The following is a 22,178-nucleotide window of genomic DNA, read 5'->3' on the forward strand; positions in this document are numbered from 1 at the left end:
TCCTGTCAAAGCACCAGACCTGTAAGTGATGAAGCTTCCAGATTCTAGACACAACTATCAGAGTCATCCCTAGATGCTTGAGTCCTCCTAGCTGAGACTCCAGGCATCCTGGGGCAGAGACTGGATGCTCTGCCCTGTCCATATTATTGACCCAAAGAATCCACCCGTAAAATAAAATAGTTGATCGCTTGCACCATTAAGTGTTTGAAGTGTTTTATGAAGCAGGAATAGACTACTGGAACCAGAGGTACAACAAGGGAGCTGATAAACCCACTGGTTATGGAACCCACACCTGGACTCTGATACTTAGTTCTGGGAGACATATGTCAAAAGATTAAAACACAAACAGGTACTGAAAAGAATAACAAGAGTATTCCCTTATAGGAAAAAAAAAAAAAAGATTGAAGATAACTGTGAACTAAAATAAAATCTGAAGTCTTCCCCTCCACCCCGCCACCAGCTGACTGAATGGACCCCCTCCTGACTAAGGGGATATCCTAAAACTAAATTGCCTGCCACAAGGAGGGGGATCAGACCTGCCTCATTATGCCCCCTCCCTTCTTGGAGACATCCTTTGTAACTCACTGGCAGGCCTAAGGGCTACGTAAAACAAACCTGCAGGTCCTCAATTGACACAACAAATATATGTCCACTGACTTGTCTCTGATTAACAGACCTCCTTATCCTAAAACTTTCCAAGCCTTTAGACAAAGCTTCATGTCTTTAACCAATTACGAGTCAAAGAATCTTTAAACCCACCTATCACCTGTAAGGCCCTGCTTTCAGTTGCCCACCTTGGGCCAAAACAAATGTATGCCTTCCATGTATTGATTTATGACTTCACCTGTAACCCCTGACTCCCTGAAATGTATAAAACCAAACTGTAACCCAGCCACACCAAGTCCACTTGCTCAAGGCTTCTTGGGGTGGCTCTGGGTCATGGTCCTCAAATTTGACTCAGAATAAACTTCTTTAAATTATTTTACAGAGTTTGGCTTCTGCTGCTGCTTTTTTTTTTTTTTTTTTTTTTTTTTTTTGACAAGACTGGCGCCCAGAGAAAGCAAACCTCTCAAAAAGAGAGAAAGCCCTGCAAATGAGATGACTTTTAAATGAGGATGTCATTTACAAAAAGCCTATTGAGAAATAAGACTCACATCGTTAACTAAAGAGCAAAATATCATGATCATCATTCGGTCTTGTTAAAAGAAAACTTTCTCGGCCGGGCGCGGTGGCTCACGCCTGTAATCCTAGCACTCTGGGAGGCCGAGGTGGGCGGATCGTTTGAGCTCAGGAGTTCGAGACCAGCCTGAGCAAGAGCGAGACCCCACCTCTACTAAAAATAGAAAGAAATTATATGGACAGCTAAAAATATATATAGAAAAAATTAGCCGGGCATGGTGGCGCATGCCTGTAGTCCCAGCTACTCGGGAGGCTGAGACAGGAGGATCGCTCGAGCTCAGGAGTTTGAGGTTGCTGTGAGCTAGGCTGATGCCACGGCACTCACTCTAGCCTGGGCAACAGAGTGAGACTCTGTCTCAAAAAAAAAAAAAGAAAACTTTCTCCTTGATCATTCAGGCCAGTGTTACTTGTAAACCAAAATCCTCTTCTGAGACTACACCTGGAAGAAACTTACTAGCTGTGCTGTGTGGCATCCATCTGGGAGGTTTTCTGTGTTCTTTAAAACCCACATTATTTAATCATTCTAATCAAACTCCACAAAGGCTGCAAAACAGGTTAGGAGTTTCGTTTGGAAACCAGCACAGATGCAGGATCTGTACATATTGGAAAACACTGGCTTTCACATTGTTTTCCTCTGTTGAACACTCTTCAGGATATTATTTCTCCAAAAAGACAAACAAAACGTGTAGGGTGCTTGTTTTGTTTCACTATATCCACAAACGCAATACCGTAGAAGTGTATATTTGGTTTTCCTTTGCCAGAATAGAATTTGGTTCTATACTGCAAACCCATGTATAATGCAGACATAACTAGTTCTAAGTGTTCATGGCTGATAGAGCTGGAGAAAAGGGAGTGACAGTAGGAATTCTGCATTTATAAGCTCTGAAATTTCAGAAGATTACCAGCACGATCATGCTAATATTCATAACAATCATATTTTATTAAAAGTACTAGTTCTTCCTTGATTGTACTCATTGATATTTTCATTTACTTTTTTAAAGTTTAGGTTCATAACTGTAAGCTTAATTTTATAATATGTTTAGAAGCAAGTTCATGAGGGTTGGCAGGAAGGTTAAATGGGAAATGTAATTATCTCTTCCTCTAAGAAGTTCTGGTACTACAGCCTCTTAAATGTATTCCACATTACAAAAATGAATAAAGAAACTTCATCTAGTAAATATATTTCTTGAGCTCTCTGACAGTGCTTAGTGCCTGGTGTCCAAGAGGTGTTTACTTCACACTAGGAAGGAAAGAAGGAAGGAAGGAATGAATTTATATGTGTATTTTATTTCTTCTTACCATCAGAATGCTGGAGCTCAGAAAAACTTCAGAAATCATTTCATCTAGCCCTCTCACTGAACAAATAAGGGAACTTCTGGATGTGATAGAATCCCCAAAGGCATAGCCCTGAGGTTTATTTTGGGGCCAGAAGTCTGTGGGTATCAGTCACAGAAGGCACACATTTGCCATCCCTTCATAATCCTTGGAGGGCCACTTTAAAGGTTTCTCAAAACCTAACTTCCAACCTGTATTTCAGATCACTGGATAACAGAAATCTACCTGCATCAAATATTTTATAAAATATTGGACAGCACATGGTAGTGGAAAGGGTATAAGCTTCGGAATTAAAGTGGAATTCAAACCCAGGTGCCACCATCTACTAGAGCTGAACATCTCACATGTCAGAGGTTACATCTTTGAATCACAGTTTTCTCATTTATGGAAAGAAGACCCCAGTGTCTCTGTCAGAGGATTAAAGGAGCTAACATAGATATGTTAAGTGCCTGACAAAGCTATGGCATTTAGGACGTAGTCCAGTGTCATTTCTTCTCTCTCCCCTTATTTTCAAATGCTACCCTTCAAAAGAATCCCTACCACTTCTGTAAGTTTCCCCAGTGATTTTCCAAGCGTTATCTCACTCAAGTAGGGCAGCTATTACTTCCCCTGTTTCAGAAATGGGAGACCAAGCCACCTGCTCACATTCATAAGCAGTACAACTGAGACCCAGACTGATTTCAAGGCAGTAAAGGGTCTGTTCTTCAGGGAGCTCTTCCCATATAGAATAAAACTGCCAGGAAAATTTAAAATACAAAAGATAACCTCCTGTGAAAATCAGGTTGGTTAGAAATAAAATATTTCCAATTTTCCTATAAGCACATGGATAAGAGCAGAGGTTGGGAACCAAGATAATAGTTCAATTCTGACTTCAGGGACAAATTTAGATAGCTATTAATTTTTTGCTATTATAACTGTTCTCACTATATTTTGTGTACTGTGATGAATGATAAAGCCAAAACTCACCTACTCCAAATCAATCATGCATCTGCAGGAAAAATGAGCTAGGTAAATATTTGGATGTCATGGTCCCTGTTTTGTTTTCATGTATTTTGACTTTTTAAAGACTTAGACCTGCTGAATTTAAGAATCTATAGAGCCCAATGTCCAAAATCTACAAAGGAACATCTTGTTCATTTCAGTTGCTCTTTTAAAAAAAAAATACAAACACCATAAATCAATGTGCAGTGGCATCAAGATCAACTAGACTAATCAATCAGACTAAGCCTTGAGGAAATTCTTATTTTGCCTTTTGGATGATCCCATTCTGAGGTTTCCTGATTTTAAGTACAATACTTTTAGTCCCGAAAAAATGTTACAATTTGCTATCACAATACATTTTTCAAGAGGAATTACAAGTAAATACCATCATCCATTTTACTGCTTTCTTATTTTACCCAAGGAAGCCCTTACTGTCAACTTCTGTGTCATTATTTTGCACACGTTTACCTTCATATATACAAACGCCAAATTAATACCAAAGCAAAACAACAGAAAAAGTTATCATTTTTTGAAAATTTAAGATTCTCTTCCTCCAAATCTTCTCTTTGCCTCTTTTGTAATCACAGAAACTGAAAGCAATGATACAAGACTTCACAGGGATGACCTTCTGAACAAACCTGTTATTACGCTGCACAAAAGGGAATGCTCACACTACTTCTTACTGAATCAAATAGAATATGCCCTTCAAAATTGTTGAGTGTACTAAAACAATATAAAATAAAGCAACAGACTAAAATATAGTCAGTTCTCCACTCACCTTCTTCTCCTGGTGGCACAGGGATTCATAACTAGAACCTTCAGCATCTAGGACCTTGCAATTCAGTTTCCACCTTGTGTCCTGTGCTCTGAAAACTGCAGAAAGTCAACTAACAAGACAAGACAGATTTGAATGATCCTTCAACATCCATCTGTTCTCAAGAAAGAACTGAAAGGCAATAGAATACCAATCTGGAATATTCTATCTCCTTAACAAAGTGATCTATTGAGACCTTGAGGTAAACATGAGCCAGGAACATAGGTTAGCCAACCTAATGAGGAGCTTGCGAGCTCAGAAGAGCTTAGAAGGGTGATACCTTCCAGAGAATTAGAACTATGGGTCCCTAGACATGAAGTTACTTCACAAACTAATTCAAATATATTTGAATTTCCCATATTTGGACCTTTACGGGAGTTGACAAAAAAAAAAAAAAAAAGGCATTGCTGAAGGGGTGAGAGGTGAGAGCCAGGGATGGTTTTTTGTTTGTTTGTTTGTTTTTTGAGACAGAGTCTTGCTCTGTTGCCCTGGCTAGAGTGCTGTGGCATCAGCCTAGCTCACAGCAACCTCAAACCCCTGGGCTTAAGCAATCCTCCCGCCTCAGCCTCCTGAGTAGCTGGCACTACAGGCATGTGCCACCATGCCCGGCTAATTCTTTCTATTTAGTGGAGACGGGGTCTCACTCTTGCTCAGGCTGGAGGGATGGGTTCTAAGGACAGCAGCACTGCGTGACCGCTCACTGGGCTGTTAAGCATAAACAAAATCCACACTGGGGAACAAAGGGGACCCACTGGGGGCAGAGGGGCCCTCTTGTCTCCAGGCTCCAGGCCGTGCTGCACCGCACTCTATTGTGGCTGGGATACCTCTGCAGGCCGCGGGCTGCTTCCGCCCGGCTCCCACGAGGAGCTGTCAGTCCACGCCTGGCCCACATCGCACTCCATGTTGTCAGGATCCGGGGAGCTCTGGGTCGTCTTGCTCTCCATTCTAAAGGCAGGGAGACATATGAAGGGGACTCTCAGGTATTCTGAAATGTGCAGGACATTCTCATTGACTCTTGCCCCCTGCTGTGCCGCACATGTCAGGGCTTCCCCCTCCCGTCTGTCTGAAACTCTGTGCCCTGTGACCAACTACCCGTGCCCTCCCTCTGCCATCTCCCAGCCTCTTATCACCATCAAGCTACTCTACTTCCATGAGGTCAGCTTTGCAGATTCAGCAAGTGACGTCACGCTGCGTTTGCCTTTCTGAGGTGATGGATACGTTAATCAGCTTTATGTCACCGTTCCACATAGTGCACATATACATAAACTTCACATTGTACTGCATACATGTATACATCTATGACTTGCCTATTAAAAATAATGTCAGCAAGACCATATTAAATAACATAAGATGCGGGACGGGTGGCTAGACCGCCCCACATACTTGCCCGTTGCCGCTTCAGCTGTCCTCATTGACTGGCACCACCTCGTTCGGCCTCATGCAGCGGGTCAATTCGGCCGGCAGGATGCAGCAAATCCTTAAGAGGAAACTGCCAAGTCTCCTAGTGAGCCCCTTCCGGCCCTGGCCCTTTTCCGAGGGAGAGGTCTCGGTCTCCCCATGCAGCTGCCCAGCATGGACACAGCTGTCTCCTCTTTGCTCTTCCCCATGGCTGCTGCTGCTGTGGGTGGACGGGGAGGCCACGGGGCTGTGCTGGGGGTCTACGCTATCACCGGGACTCCTCTGCCCACTGCCTAGAGGACTGTCAGGCACTGTGCCTTTCCTGATCGTCTCCGGTGTCTTCTGCCCTTGGATCCAATCATCCTTCGTAAGTTCAGCAAGGGTGGGCCTCAACTTGGCATTAACGGTGAGGAACTTACTCACAAGTGCTCTCAATTTTTTAGAAAAGAAAGTAGGTGTCTTATAGCTTCCCTGGGTGACGTTCCTTTTCAATTCCTCCCAGTTGCCACCACGAAATGGAACACGCCCGGCTATCATACAATAGAGGACCACACCAAGGCTCCACACGTCCACCTCCGGTCCGACATATTCCTTACGCAGGAACATTTCCGGGGCACTAAATGCAAGAGTTCCGGAGAATAAAGCCAGGTGATCCTCCTCACTGAACGTCGCAGAGAGGCCGAAGTCGGCTAGTTTCACGTTCCCGTGCTCATCCAGTAGAACATTGTCAGGCTTCAGGTCTCGATGGACGATGTGGTTCTCGTGGCAGTACTGAACCGCGGCCAGCAGCTGGCGGAATATGGGACGGGCCTCCTCCTCGCTCAGGCCTGGGCGTTTCCTTATAAGCCCGGAAAGGTCCCCACCACTGGTGTACTCCATTACCAAGCCAAGGGTTTCTTCATCCTCGATGATGTCCAGAAGCTTGAGGATATTCGGATGATTCAGGGACTTCATGGCTTTGACCTCTATGAGAACATTTTCTAGCGTATGACAGAACTTCTTGAAAACAAATTTGATGGCCACCTTATTTCCAGTGGGAACATGCACGGCCAGAAACACGTGGCCTTGTGCGCCAGAACCAATTTTCTGGAGGGAGTCATAACTGTCAAACTTCTTCAGGGGTAATGTGGAGGCCAAGGCTCGCTCCCTGGCCTTCTCCATGGCCCTCTCCATGCTAAGTCTACGCTAAAGGTGCTTACTAACTAATGAACACTCTCAACAATACTAACTAGGCTAAGGGTACTGACAGTACTAACTACACTAACTATATGAAATACAGTAATGATAGTAACAAATAATGGTAAATAGGGTAATAATACTAATTATACTAACTTTACAAAAGAACAATACTAAGTATAATATCCTAATAAAAACAATATTAACTACGCTATACTAATGCTACTAACAAACAATAGTAACTATAATACGGTAATAAAACAAACAATACTAACCATAATATGATAACAAAACAATCAATATTAACTATAGTGTAGGAACAAAACTAACAAACAATACTAATTATAATATGAAAACAAAACTAACAAACTACTAACTATCCTACGTTAACACAACTAACCAACAATGCTAACTATACTAATTACACTAACAATGTTCACTAACAAGAAAAAAGCAATAGCGCTATGGTCAAGGTCCACAGGTCACCAAAAACAGCTTCCTGGGCAGTAAGACCGAAATCCTAGGCCCAGCCAGGGGCTTATATAGGGGTTGGGAATTTGGTAACAATGGCGCTATATGAGGTCAGAGCAAGAAATGGGCCAATTATGGCTCGGTAAAACGTACAGTGGTTTTTTTTTTTTTCATTTTGTGGTCACAGGAACATTTTTCTCCTTAAAGAAAACAAGTGTTTTTTGTTTACGTGGTTATAGACATTGACATTTAGTTTATTAGAAATTTAAACCTGTACAATGCTTCAGGGACCTTTCCATTTATAGTTTCAAAATCTGTAATAACTCTAGGCTTTTAAAGACCTCATCATGTGTATCATTGAAATATTCAATTTCTTTTTCTTGAAATTCTGATTGGTGTTAGGGGAATGCTACAACATAGCTGACGTCATGATCCCCCTTTAAGTGACACTCCTGGGGCAGTAAGAAGCATGTGAGGGTCAGCCCTGCAGCTTAGGGCCCAGCCAGCCTGGCCTCGAAGGAGGGAGAGTAAGTGGCAGACACCACAACCCAGCACTGGGCTGCAGGTCGAGCCAGGGCTGACTCGGGATGGCTGGGACCCAGGTATAGCGTGAAGCTCTACGAAGGCAGGGGCTGGAACTGTTCTGGTTCCGGTCCTGGCCTCCTTGGCCTGGACTTGGATGAGCACTGTTGAGCAGGGCCTGGGGAGCTCTGCAGACCTGGAACCTGAGTGCCAGGGTGGAGTCCCTTCCACGGCCGCACCAGCGTGTTGGTGTCATGCTGGCCCTCGGATTCTCTTGGTCCAGAGGGATAACATGGCAGCCTTCCTGGGGCAGACTTACGGATGAAATAGGGCAGCAGGACTGCCCACTGACGGCTCTGAGGTCGGGCCCAGCGCTGAGTGTGCCACAGGACACATCCCCCGGACCCCGACAGCAGCCCACGGTGCGGCCTCAGCTCCACCGTGCTGGTCTCCCAGACTCTGTCCACTTCCACCCCTGACCCCTTCCCGTCTGTTTGCAGTGACACAGTCAAAATGTCCTGATCATGTTCAGGTCCATACGATGACCTGCCATGTGCAGCCTGGTGCCGTCTTCTCCTACCTGCATCCCTTCCTCACTCCACAATGGCTTCATGGCTGTCCCTCGAATGTGCCTTGGGGCCTTTGCACTGCCTCTTCCTTCTGCCTCAAATGCCTTCTCCTGTGCGTCTGCTTGCCTTGTTCCTCTACCTCCCTCATGTCTTGGCTCAAATACCGCCGTCCCAGGAAGGTCTCTGGCCACCCTATTCAAAATTGCAACTCCTGCCCAACACTCCGTTTCCCTTCCCTGCTTTGTTTTTCTCCATAGCACTTATCGCCTTCTGACATATTGTATAATTTGTTTATTGCAGTCATTGTTATCTCTCCCTTCCCACTAGAATGGAAACTTCAGGAGGGCAAGGATTGCTGTCTATTTTGTACATTCAAGTATCCCCACTGCCCAGAACAGTACCTGGTACAATAAATACTTTTTGAATGAAAGAAAAAGTACCTTCACATTTCTCCGCCTTTGCCCAGTTGTCCCACCTCCTTAGAATGCCTTTCCCCACGGGTGCCTATAAGACTCCAACTCACTCTCCGTGACCACCTCCACAGCATTGTGCCATGAAGCATTCCTCCCGGAGGCCACAGCCCAGGAATCCGATCCTATGTAGCCAGCCACGCACACACTGTCTGCCCCATGTGCTGTGACCTCTGCGTTTGACTCATCACCAGTTGAGATGGGGGTACTCCGCTGAAGGGCTGGAGGGTGCTTGACTCAATGCTTTCTTGCTTCTCTGGGGACAGGGATGAGACAAACGTCATGGAGCAGAGGTATATAGGAGATAGAATCCATCAGCTCCCCTTCCCTATACCTATGGTTCTAGGCACACCTTTGTAGTTCTCTGGAACTTTGCTCCCTTGGTTTCTAGTTGCATTGCTAGGATCTTCAATTCTTCACTTCAAGTCCTAATCTTCAAACTGTTCTGTTTGTCCAACCTGACTCTGTTATCCCCTATCAATCCAGCTCCAGTTGATCTCTGGGCTGAGAGTCTAGGTTAACCATGTTCCGTTGTGGAGGTTGTACACTGCACAATTCCAAGAGAGGGCATTCATATCGTAATCTGTGTAAATAGCACTCCCCGGTGCTTGTGTAATGGCAAAATCAGCACAAGACTCAGACCTGCTGGACCCCCATTCACAGTGCCTTCTTGGGCAATGTATCCACTGAGCTAGCAGCAGGGCTTTGACACCAGCCTGTTCCACTGGTGTCTAACTTTACCTAGTCTGCTCCCCACAACCTGAATTGTCTGAAGAGAGAGGAGGACACTAGAAAGAAAGATCCCCTGGTTCTGAGTCTTTCTGCTCCCTCCTGTGGAAGAGGCTAAGCCTGCAGGACAGCACGGAGAATCCCAGCTGCAAGCAGCAGCCCCTATGGACCAGGACTTGAACCAGAAGCTAACCAGTTTCTGGGCCCTATGAAATGGGTGGAGAGACAAGAAGACCCAGGGTACAGGTACTTTGGGGATCACTCCTGGGCCAGCAAAGACTTCTTAATGTGGTATGATCATTCCTCATCATGTGGGGTAGCAAAAAAGTGCCCCCGGTCATCCCTCATCACCCCCACTTCCCACATCCACCACCCATTGCACTGGCTCAGCTCCACCTACTGTGCCGCCCATATCAATCAAGACAGCCCATCAACTCCCCTGTCTTCCTCTTTGGACACAGCACAGACTCAGCCATAATCATTAGAATCACTTCCAGTTTTGAATGTTAACCACGTACCAGGCACTTACTAATTCATGTCTGAGATCAGTCTATCATTGTATCCATTTTACAAATAAATAAATTGAGGCTCATTGAGGTTATATGACTTAGACCAACTCACAGTAAGTGCTGGAGTTTAGATCTGAATTCAGCTTGTCTGGCACCATGTTCCACGTGCTTAGCCACTCTGCTCTCCTGCCTCCAAGGCCTCTGCCTGCGGCACACCTGGTTGAACCCGTATCCAAACTGCCCAGCATGCAGAAGCAAGATGTGGATGTTGGACTGTGCCCAAAGTTACAGTCTGGGCAAGCATGGCCTGTAGGTGGATGGATTGGGTGGGGGCTGTTCCTATGCATGTTTGAGGGGCCAAGGAACAGATTGTGGAAGCCTGGGCCTCTTCTCCCAACAGAAGCAAATGCCTGAGTGAGTTTCTCATTGAGTGACTTCTCATCGAAGTCAGGCCAAATCTGCTCCCACACAGGTGTTAGGTTGTTCCCCATTGGCTGGAAATTCGACTATAGTTGATTTAAAATCCCGACATCTGTGTCCATCATCTCAGCTTCTGCCATGATTACTGTCCCCACAAAGTTCCTAATCCCTGTACCTATGCAGTGTCCCTACCCTCTGATGGGCCAGCCCTATGTGAGCAGGGAGATTTGGTTATTATGTAGAAGAGTTATAATAAGAAATATGACTGCAAAAGCCAACTCAGTTCAAATTGGACTATTGCTCAGAAAATTCTATGCTTGGCTCATTTTAAAATCAAGTGCTTCTTTGTAGCAATTTCCTTTCTTTAATTACAATTTACTGTCTAGTTTGACATTTACAATGCAATCTTGCAGGACGTGTTTGTGATTTATTATTCCTGCTCCTATCAGGATATCACTGTGCAGAAATGAGTTTATAAAATAAGAGCTCAAATTATTAAGGCCTTTGACCAATAAAGCAGGCTCATAATTTCAGGCCTGAGAGAAGATTACCATTTTTAACAACCCAAGGCAGAAATACTGGAGCAGGGGAGGGCTCAGTTTGGGGAATTCACTGCATGTTCAAAAACACTGCATTGTCTCCTCGGGGAAGGCCAGCTTTGGAGGCAGAAGAACATAATAATAACCTCTCAAATTTACACAAGTCTTTGCAGCTTTGAAGAACTTCCACTGTCATTGATTCACATCATCCCTGGAAGCAGATAGGCAGGCGTCTCTGTCCTCACCTTACAGATGGGGAAACTCAAGTCCAGAGAAGTTAAGGGACTTGCTCAAGGTCACGCAGCACGAAAACAGTCATCTTAGAAAGAACACTCAGGTCCAACCCAGCGAGCCCTTTTCCCATGATATGATAACTGCCCCTAAAGGCTTGAGGTACAGTCGGCCCACGGGACAGCCCTTGACTATTTACTGAGGACACTTTGGCTGCCTCTCACTTGCTCCACGCAGGCAGGGCAAGGCCCCATCATCCCCATGTGAGGAGAGGAGGCTTGGAGGGGAGCAGCCTCCACCCCCACAGGCAGAACGGCAGGGACAGCAGAGGAGGACTCTGACCCGACCAGGGTTTTCCACTCTGAACTCTGCATCCTTTCCCATGGGTGTAGGTGGTGCTGAGAACAGCCATGACCCAGCTCAGGAAGACCAACCCCTCCTGGCGGCCACTTGAAGCCTCACAGGCCAGGACCCTGGGTCAATCTGCTGCTGGACTCCTGACAACCTCTGCTGCTCCAGACAGATGGCTGCTTTGAGCTGAACATGCCGCACACCCGACATGTGCACAGGGCAAAGACCCTCTGCAAGTCCATTTCACTTTCAACTCCTGGCAAACTTACCCAGAACAGCGTGAAAGCCTGGCTCCACGGTGAGAACATCACGTGCTGGGAAATCGGAGACGGTTGGCTGGAACTGCCGCTGGAGCTGAGGAGGGACTCTGGGTGCAAGGTCTCCACGACTTCCCTCTGGGCCGAGGAGCACTCACCTAGAGAGGGAGAGGAAAAGAGGGTGTGACCAGGCCTGCCGGCCACCACACCCAGGCCCAGGAGACCCAAAACCCAGAATGAGAGCAATCCAAGAAAGCCACCTGCACCCACGTGCCTTCCACGTGGAGGCCCAGGGCTGCCCAGAGCTTGGAGATGGAGCCACAGTTGATAAAAGCCAAGAATGAATTACACAGAGGAGGGGTCATTCTGAATCACATGGAGTTTCAGATCAGAATTTCAGCGTTTATTCTAGAGCGCGCATCCAGGGGCACGGCACACAGGCCAGGCCCACTGATGCGTGTCTCCTGTCCCTGTCAGCAGGGGACGAAGGCACGTTGACTCTGCACACTAGGAGGGCACCGGTTCTCCATTAATACACTGAGTATCACTGGCCAACAGCACAAGGCTGTCCCCCTGCCCTGACGCAGGAAAGGACAGGTTACCAGGAAACAAAAAAGCTGCCCCACGCATCAGAACAAGAGTGCTATTTAATTCTACAAGGTGTGTAAGTGGTTTTAGAAAAACATCCTGTATTGTCTTATTTATTTCTGGCAGCTGCTGTCCAGGGCTGTCACGGGCAGGGGATGGGTTGAATGTGTTATGCACAACTTCAGAGAGCAATTATAAAAATCAAAATCAGTGACAAGTCTGCCAAGTCATTAGTTTCTGGGATCAATGGTGGTAAACTGTGGCTTTCTTTGCTCTGGTGCCCTAGGGCTGAAATTGTATTTCCAGTTCCAAAACAGACAATTTCGGGAGCTGGGCTCTTTTATGACGATTCCTTTCCCTGGCTGGACTTGTGGAGGACTCAGATTACTAAAAAGCTGAAAGGCTGAAAGGCGTGGAGAAGGTGGGATTAAATGCTCTCTCTGGAGTTGGTGTATTTGAACCAGAAAAGCTGAAAAAACCTCCTAAGAAGGGGACAAGAAGCCACCTCCCTGCACCCTGGAGCCTCAAAGGTTCTCTAAAGACCACACGAGCCCCCTCATTCTGTACCGCGCAGGGTAGAGCTTCTGTCTCCCACAGCGATAATCACTTTGGAGCCTGTGGCCTCTTGGAGGCTGGCATGGATGGGTAGACTTGACAGGTCACCATCCTCTAAGGGACACCAACCGCTATCTGGGGAGGCACCTGACTGAGCACCCACTGTGTGCTGGGGCATAATGTTACCCATTTCACAGGTGAGAACGCTGAGGCTCAAAGCCCAAATGCCATGCTGGAACCTGGCAGAACTGGGTTCCAGTGCAGGCGGGTCAGACATCGCTGCCCGGTGTTCTCACACTGAACAAGCTACTTCTCCCAGCAGCAGACCAGGGAGCTGAATTCACTCATCAGGCTGGTTGGGCTGCAGATTTTGTGGATTTTGGCTTCTGTGACAGCCACGATCTCTTTGTTCGTGAATTTAGTTAATCTCACAGCAAAGAGAGAAGGATCCATTCTGCTTTACTGTCACTTGATTCGAACGCGTCCACATGAGCAAAATGTGAACTCACACAGCCCAGGCAGTGAGGGCCCCCAGGACCCAGTCTGCCCAGATTTCCCAGCGGGTCCCCCGGCCCACCTCCAAACCTCCCCAGGATGCAGCCCTCCCTGTGTCCCCTCTGCTGCACCCCCCCTAGCCTCCTCTGCAGAGCTCAGCAGCGTCCGCCCTTCAGGCCCAAGGCCACCTCCTCCACCTGGAAGGCTGCCACCCTCTCAGCAGCCACCAGCACTCCCTGCCACCCACGGGTCTGGTTTCTACCAGGATGTGAACTCCTGCAGAGCAGGGTTGGGGTCTCACTGCTCCTGGAGCCCCCACAGCTCCCAGGGTTATGGCCGATGCAGAGCCTTAGGTGACTGGGCCTCCATCACCTCCGAACTGCCCCAGGGCTCCTGCTGCCAACGCACCGCCTCCTACCACTGTGCGTCCCCAGGGACCAACAGGAGGCTGCACCCCACTCCCCTGCCCAGCCCTGCCTCTCCTGTCCCAGGGTGTCCTTTCTCCTCCTGACTGCCAGCTGCAGTCTGCTCCCAGCTCCTGCTCCCCTCCAAGCAGTGGCCCAAGGCCTTCCCCCAGATGTCTAATGTCATCTGAACTGCTGGGCGATTTTCCAAGAGGAAACAGGCCTGTCTCTCCTCCCTCCAACACCTCTGTTCTATTTACAGCAGCCTAGATTTCTTCATCTGCAAGATGGGCCTAAGCCTAATATTCATGGCCAGGTGCCCGAGGCTCACACCTATAGTTGCAGTGCTTTGGGAGGCCGAGGTGGGAGGATCACATGAGACCACAATTTAAGAGCAGTCTGGACGATAAGGTGAGACCCAGTCTCTATGAAAAAATTTAAAAACATGCGCGCGCAGACACACACACACACACACACACACACACCTGCGGGGAGGGTGAGGGGTTTGGCAAACGGGTGTTTCATTCTTTGAAAATGTACTTCTTTGGCCCTGACTGGACATGTGGTTGAGTTAGAAATAGTTTATTCCTTCTCGGGGGGTGGGGGTGGGACTTGAAACTCTTTGTCTGCTCAGGGCACTCAGGGCATGCTTGTAGTCTTTCTTTGCAGCTTAGCAGGACCCGGGGCTCACAGAGTCCCAGATTAAGTGCTCTGTGCATGTCCGTTACATAAACACATAATTAAATGAATGGCCCCGACCAGACATAAGGAGCTCCAGCCTCTCCCTACCATGAAGGCGCACCCCAGACCCCAAGTTCAGAATCGTTTGCTATTTTTGGAACACATCAAGTTATTTCCGGGGCCTCTTAAGCTTTTGCATATGCTGTTCCTTCCACCTGGCCTGCCAGTCAACCCCTCCGGTCCTGAGACGTCACTCCTCTGGGATCCTTTGGTCAGGTCAGCCCCACCTCCGGGCTCCCAAAACACCTGTGCACCCCGACGCCCAACACACTGTGATGAGTTTGTCTGTCATCCCCAGCGGACTGAGAGCTCCTTAGGGCCAGATCTCCCAGCACCCAGACCTGGCCCAGTCCCGGTGGGACCCCAGGGAGGGCCACTGGGCTGCTGGCACTTGTTCTCCTGCTCCCACACGGCCTCTGTGCACCTGCCCTGACCTGGATCTGGATCTCATCAGACAGCTCCTTGGCGAGGCTACGCAGCTGCCAGACGTGGGGTCCAGAGCCTCGAGCACCACAACTCAGCCCAGTCGGGCCTTTCACCGGGCCCAGCACGTTCATGGCAAAGTAGTACTGTGACAGGACCCAGATCGACACCTGGGAAAGACAGCAAATGTGTTGTCAGGGAAAAGGCCTGGGGCGACCGCATCCCCCAAAAGGCAGAGCTGGACAGCAGCCCCACACTCCCCAGGCCTCGGGTGCTTATACAGGGTACCTGGGGGCAATCAGATCCACAGAGACGAAGCAGAATGACAAGTGTGGAGAGTGGGGGGTTGGTGTTTAATGGGGACAGAGTTTCATTTGGGGAAGATGAACAAGAGTTCTGGAGAGGGATGGTGGTGAGGATGGATGACAATGTGAATGGATTAATGCCACTGAAGTGTACACTAAAAAATGGTTACGATGGTAACTTTTATGTTATGTGTCTTAGACTACAATAAAAACTGTCTGTGTTGGACGCCCACTGTGAGGGGTAGAGAGTCGCATAAGCCCCATTATGACACTGGCGAGAGGCTGTGTGCCAGGCACCGTCCTGCACACTCTACATGCACACGTCATTTATCCCCACAGTACCCGTAGGGAGGGTACTCTCGCTGTGCCCATGTCACAGACGCCTCCTCTGCCCAGCTCCGTGTCCTGGAGGCTGACTCCTACCAAGCCCCTCACCCAGCTCCCCTGCACCCCTGGCTGACTCTTCCGGCCTGCCGGAGGCACCAGCAGGAGGCAAGAAGGGCTGAGGAGACAGAAGCTGGATACTTATTCCCACTGCTCCTTCCTGCTGGCCTGGGGCGAGAAGGGAGCTGTGCTCCTCTGCCTGTGCTCACAGCCCCTGCCCGGGAGTCCGGGAGCTGTGCCGCTCGTGGGGTTCCCTTACCCCCATACCTACACGCTGCCCCTCAGGTGGAGGAAGAGGCAATTTTATGTTTCACCCTACTACGAACATTCAATGAAACAACTTATTCTTAGAATAAGTTATCAGCATCATGACACCTCAGCCCTAAAGACTTCAGCATACACCTCCAAGGAAGAACATTGTCCTATATAACTGTGAGTCCATGCTGGGTTCTTCATTTATCTGTTCCTTCCTTCCCTCTATCTTTCTCTCTTTCCATCTTCTTGCCTTATTTCCTCCTTGACTGTGTTCGCACAGCACATTTTATCAAACAGGTGCTCGGGCAGCTCCGTGCTCTGACCGGGCAGGTGTGCATCCTTGGCTCTCTCCCCACTGTGTGTGGGACCAGGCACAGCACAAGGGCTGGGTCTCTGGGGCGAGGACCCAGGCCCTCTTCTGACACCTGAAGGCTGGCGGCAGGAGGCACAGAGCTTGGGGGGCCATGGGCAGTCCCAGTCAGGACACCCAGGCTTGGCTCTGTTTGCAGCAGGAGTGGGAACCGAGTTCCCAAGTCACACTCTGGCCCAGTGCAGCAACCTGGGTCATCCTAGGGTGCCTGCAGAGGGCTGGAATAGGCAGGGACATGGAAGAAGTCCCCCCCCTCTGCCCCGTCCCCCACTTAATCCTGGGTCACAAATAGCCAGGGTAATCCCGGAAATTAATGTTGAGCCTTGAAGGAAGAGATGGAGTTGTCCAGGGGGAGGAGGGCTCAACAGGTCCAGGGCTGGACAAAGCCGAGGGTCTGTTCTGGGAGCAATGCGACCCCCAATTGATCCAGGCCCGCTTGAGGGCGGGGGTCTGTCTTTCCTGAACTGCTCCCCACCAGCTCTATGGATCTCAGGTCTGGAGTTCTGCACCCCCCACCCCACGCTCCCTCCCGGACCGCTCCCCGCCTGCTCCCCAGGGCCCAGGCAAGGCCGGATCCAACATGAGAGGTCTGGGCATGGGCATGGAAGAATTCTCACGCTCTGAGCGGAGAGCGGACCAGTGGGAGTGCTCGGCAGCGCCCTGGAGCCCCCTTTCTTGGGGAGCCCAGTCCCTACCCGACACCTAGCTCCAGGTCGGGACCACGACCCCGCCGGAAGTTCCCGGGGTGAGTCCGGCGGCCTCCTGGCTGGCGAGGGTGTTCCCCGCCTCCCCGCCAAGCCCCGAGGGAAGCGGGGTCCCCAAGAAGTTCCGAAGCCCCCACTCGCCCGCCGCCCCGGGTTCCCGCTTACTTGTCGCGGCGGCCGCTGAGCTCCAGGAGGGCGCCGAGCCGTTGAAGTCGGGGAGGCTGGGCACGCGCCAGGTGTCGCCGGTGCAGCTCTAGCAGCCCAACTTTCTCCTGCCTCAGCGCGCCCTCGGCGTTCCAGCTCCTGCTGCGCCGACCATCCGGGTCAGCTCCTGCAAGTACCGGCCGCCTTGCCCGGGGCTCCGCCGCGCTGGCCACCGCCCCTGCCGAACGCACGCCGTGCCTCAGATGAGCGGGCGCGGGACGCAGCGCAGCACGGGGTGGGAGCGCGGGGTGGGAGCGCGGGGTGGGAGCGCGGGGTGGGAGCGCGGGGTGGGAGCGCGGGGGGGGGGGGGGGGGGGCGCGGGGCTGGAGCTGCCCATCCTCGGTTCCCGCCTCCACCGGGGACCGCCCCCATGCCGCCACGTCTCCAGCTCCCCGCGTCGCCGCGCTCTGCCACCCAATGCCGCTTCTCCCTGGACAATTGCAAAAGCGGCTAGCAAAGCACAGGCGAGCCCTGGTTTGTCAGACCCCGGCCACTTCCTGTCACCAGGCCACACCGGGCCACTCAGGGCCGCGCACAATAGAGAAAAGTCCAAGGAAGCCCTTCCCCTACACCACCTTCTGCCTTCCCGGCCGCCGCCGGCCGCGGCTCCCTACCTCTACCCCAGGGACACTGGCGCCCCGCGGCTCTGCAGCTTAGCCGTGGGGGCACCCCGATGCCCGTCCACCCGTCACTGGCGGGCAGCCTGCAGCCGCTGCAGGGACTGGGCTCCCGCGCTCTGTTTGCTCGGGGCGTCGGGGCCCTGGCAGGGGAAACCGGGCTGTGCTGGTGTCCCCACCGGCCGCGTACGCACTTGCTGCCGCTTCCCGCGTCAGCTGCGTCCTGTCTTCTGAGGTGCAGGAGCGGTAGGTTGTCCCTGGGCTGGAGCGACGGCTGCCGGGCGCCTTCGTCGCCTGTGCTCATCGCTCATCCCGCCTCCCGCCGCCTCTAGCGCCGCTGCAGCAGCTTCGCCTCAACTGCCCGAATCTGCTCAGCTCCTTTCTGGAGATCGGGTGACAGGACGGGAGAAGCAGGCTGGGTGCGCGGGAGCTGGCGCTGCCAGGGCTGCTGTGGCTTAGGCTGCCGCCGCTGCCACCGTCAACCCCGGACGTCCAGAGGCGGCCAAAAAGAGAGGAGGGGAGGAGGACAGAAGCCAAGGAGGAGGAAGAGGGCTTGAGGTTGCAGAGGCTCTTCTCTCGGTTTGGGATCAGGAATTGCGGGCACCGGGAGCACTTGTGAGGCGGCTTGGAAAGGGAAGAGACTTGGAGTGAATTGTGTCCCTTGAAAGGTTAGTCAGGGAAACAATTCCTCCTCCTCTTCCCCCCACCCGACCTGCACAGAGAGAGAGGGATGGAGGAAAGGAGGGAAAGAAAGTGTCTCGGGCAGTCGGAAAGTAAAGAGAGGATGAGGAGATTCCGCCAGGATAGGGTCAGGTTCTGAGCATAAGCAAGGGACAGAGCAGGGGGTGGCACTGCGCCTCCTCGGGTGGCGGGAGCAGGCGGCAGCGGCACCGGAGAGTCGGAGGGGAACGGGCCGCTGCTGGCTCCTGCGTCCTGCACCAAGAGCGCCTGCCCCGGTGGAGGTTCTACTTCCTGCCCCAGGATTCAAGTGGGACGAGTGTGTGTTCGCTTGGGGAGGGGGTGGCGCCCGGGCAGACCGGGGAAGTACCCACCTCTAATCCTGGGCGGATAAAGGGGAGGGGGCTGCGCAGGAAGAAAAGGAGGGACGGGGGAGGCCAGGTGGACCGCCCAGCCAAGGCTCCTGCCGCGGCCCAGAGGCAGGGTCCAAATACCACTGCCTTGGCGAAGGCGGCGATGGCGCCCGGTTGCCCCCCAAAGCCCGGCTCACGTGCTCCCACCCAGCGGCGGGGTTAAAGGTACGCCAGGGATCCGGGGCGGCTCTCCTGGGGCCTCGCCCCACCCGCCGCCAGAGGTCGCCCTGCGCAGTTGTCCTGGGAAGGTGCGCAAATGTGACTACCCCAGAGCCACCTCTCCAGGATCACCCTTGACCTGCGCCTCCAGAGCGCGGAGCCAGCACTTCGCAGGAAGGCCCTAGCGGCACCCGCGGCCGCGTTCTAGCTCCCTGGGAGTGGAAAGGGGCTGCCGAGGAGCAGGAGAGGGCCCTGACAGCCCTGCCCCGTCTGGGAACGCGCTCCCCACGGAGCGCGGGCGCGGGCTCACGCACAGACACATGCACGCAGATACACACGCGTGTAAACACATGCACTCTTACTGGCACAGAGATACACATGCACACTCGCGAACACGGATGCACTCGCAAACACACGCGCATTGATTACACACACAGGCACACCACAGTCACACGGAGCGCGCCAGCTTCAGTGAGCTTTTTCCCAGGCTGAGACGCTAGCGTTGTAAAAGGGATCTAGCAGGTTCCTAACCCCACAACTACACCAAATGCCCGACTTTCCCTACAATTTACCTCAATTTAACCTTCTCCCTAAGAACTCCCTTTCTGCCAAGTCCTGATGTTATGCCCAGGGCTGTTTCTGGGTTACGTGAACACCGTAATGGCCACAGTCCCTTCTTAAAAGGTGGAGTACCGTTGAAAATGAACCTCTTTTCATCCTTGAGTAACACAAAGTTCTGAAAAGTTAGGTTTAGGTTTTCACACATGGCAACCAAAATTATTTTGGACTAATTCCAAAACAAAAACTTTCCCCCGGGGAAGAATTTTTTTTCCCAAGACACATACCGCAGCGGGAATAGACGCGCTCCCTGGCAGCCCCTGGCGTGGAGTTAGGCGCCCCCGGCCCCGCTGCGCGGGGACGGCGCGTCAACGGCGGCTTCGTTTACAGCAGCGGGAACCCAGGGTTTCTCCCGGGTCTGGGAACGCTTAGCTGTGGTGGCGAGGGAGCGCCCGTCACTCGGCTACAGCCTCGCGGACAGGGGACGGAGAGTTCTGACCGGGACCAAAGATTTTCTGTCAGGGTTTGACAGAAAAGATGGTGGTATCGTCGTGCACACGCGCCCCCAGAGCGCGCATGCTCCGCGGCCCGGGGCGTGGCATCGCGATAAGCTAGGGGCCTGTGCTCACCTGGGACCCTATTTGCAAAGGGGCGGGGCGAATCAGGGTGAGAAAAGGGTCAGGCGCTGCAGGGGCGGAGCCAGTGTCTGATTGACAGCCCAGAGGCCAATGAGGGAAGAAACAGCTGCTCAACGAACACACCGTCTACCATTGAACAGTCACGGGCTCGTAAAAGTTCTAACAGGTTTTACCTGTCAGTTCTTAATCTGGCTCGGCTTGGTCAAGCGCTTTCAAACTTACCTTCGCTGGTGATTTCTACAAAGTTTGGGGGACCCTATCACCCATCTTGTCTAGAGCACTTTGGGGAGAGCTATTACCCATGTCCATTTTACAGATGCCGAAACTGAAGCTTCCAGACGCTAATCCAAGCAAGGACACAGCTGGGATCCCCTTCTAGCCAATTTGACCCTACAGCCTATCCTGTTAAGGGGCCTGCAATTCTACTGGCCTTTAGAACTGGGAATCAGGGCAGAGCAGAGTCCCGTAAAGAGACTGGGATGAATGTGGCTGAGCAGATTGCTGGCGGAAGTGTCATAGGAGTGGACAGAAATACTGATAAATAGCTGGCTGGGTCCTACCCAATGTGAGAGGTGAGAGGATGGAGATGGGAGGGGAGACAGGAGAGAGGAAGGTGAGAATGTGGCTGTTATGGGCCAGGCTGTCCGCCCCCCCCCCCCCCCCCCCCGGCTGCAGGAGCCTGGCAGCACTGCAGTATGATGCGGCTTTGGGTTAACAGCAGGTGCAGAAAAGCTGTTCTCTTGGGGCTGTGTGTTTTCCAGGTGTGAAGTTAAGCATTTTAGGAGCATAGCAGTGTTGTAGTACCTAGAAGACAGTTGCCTCAGTCTGCTGGGGCTGTCATAACAACACATCATAGACAAGGTGGCTTAGACAAATTTATTTTCTCACAGCCCCAGAGGCTGAGAAGTGTGAGATCAATGTGCTGGCAGATGTGGTTCCTGGTGATGTCTTTCTGGCCACCATCTATCTGTCCTCCCATGGTGGACCAAGATCTCTTTCTCTCTTTCTCCCCTTATAAAGCCATCAGTTGTGTTGGATTATGACCACACCCCTATGACCTCCTTTAACCTTAACTGCCTCCTTAAAAGCCTTATCTCCAAATATAGTCACATTGGGGGTTAGGCCTTCAACACATGAATTTGGGGGGACACAGCCCATTTCGTAAGACATGGGGAGGTTAAATAAAGTTTTTAATGAAGATAAATCAGAACATTTAAATAAATAAACAAACAAACCTTGCTGGTAGTAAATTGAGCTTGGCCTAATTTGCTGTGTTTTTTTTTTTGTTTGTTTGTTTGTTTGTTTTGTTTTGGGTTTTTTTGAGACAGAGTCTCTCTCTCTGTTTCCCGGGCCAGAGTGCTACAGAGTGATACAATGCCTGGCCGATTTTTCTATTTTTAGTAGAGATGGGGTCTCGCTCTTGCTCAGGTTGGTCTTGAACTCCTGAGCTCAAGTGATCCTCCCATCTCGGCCTCCCAGAGTGCTAGGATTACAGTTGTGAGCCACCGTGCCCGGCCTGCTATGCTTTTTCTTTACTACCTCTATTAAGTAAGATTGTAGGTATATGTGACTGTAATATAAGTTTGTAGTTTATAGTAATTTTTCACAGTCCTGTGGACCAGCGCTCCTCACCCCTACAATTCTCTGCCACTGATAAAAGGCACTTACGAGCTCAAGGGAAAAGATGTGATCCAAAGGACAGGCTGAGGTCCTGAAATTTGATACCTAATGGCACA

At 51.0% G+C, this 22,178-nt stretch overlaps 1 protein-coding gene across 1 annotated transcript in view; it reads right to left on the bottom strand.

Annotated features, from left to right (window-relative positions):
* LOC138392940 (uncharacterized) overlaps positions 1-20,375 on the bottom strand; it is a 52,631-nt gene extending 32,256 nt beyond the window's left edge. The window contains exons 1-7 of the mRNA XM_069483862.1: positions 20,092-20,375; positions 18,191-18,378; positions 17,341-17,557; positions 15,169-15,327; positions 11,964-12,109; positions 5,134-5,254; positions 4,274-4,382 (exon numbers count right to left, since the gene is read on the bottom strand). The gene's annotated coding sequence lies outside the window, so the exon portion shown is untranslated. The remainder of the gene's footprint in view (positions 1-4,273; positions 4,383-5,133; positions 5,255-11,963; positions 12,110-15,168; positions 15,328-17,340; positions 17,558-18,190; positions 18,379-20,091) is intronic.
* Between the last annotated feature and the right edge of the window lie 1,803 nt (positions 20,376-22,178).

The sequence above is a fragment of the Eulemur rufifrons genome, chromosome 10 (assembly GCF_041146395.1).
Source record: "Eulemur rufifrons isolate Redbay chromosome 10, OSU_ERuf_1, whole genome shotgun sequence".
Classification (NCBI taxonomy): domain Eukaryota; kingdom Metazoa; phylum Chordata; class Mammalia; order Primates; family Lemuridae; genus Eulemur; species Eulemur rufifrons.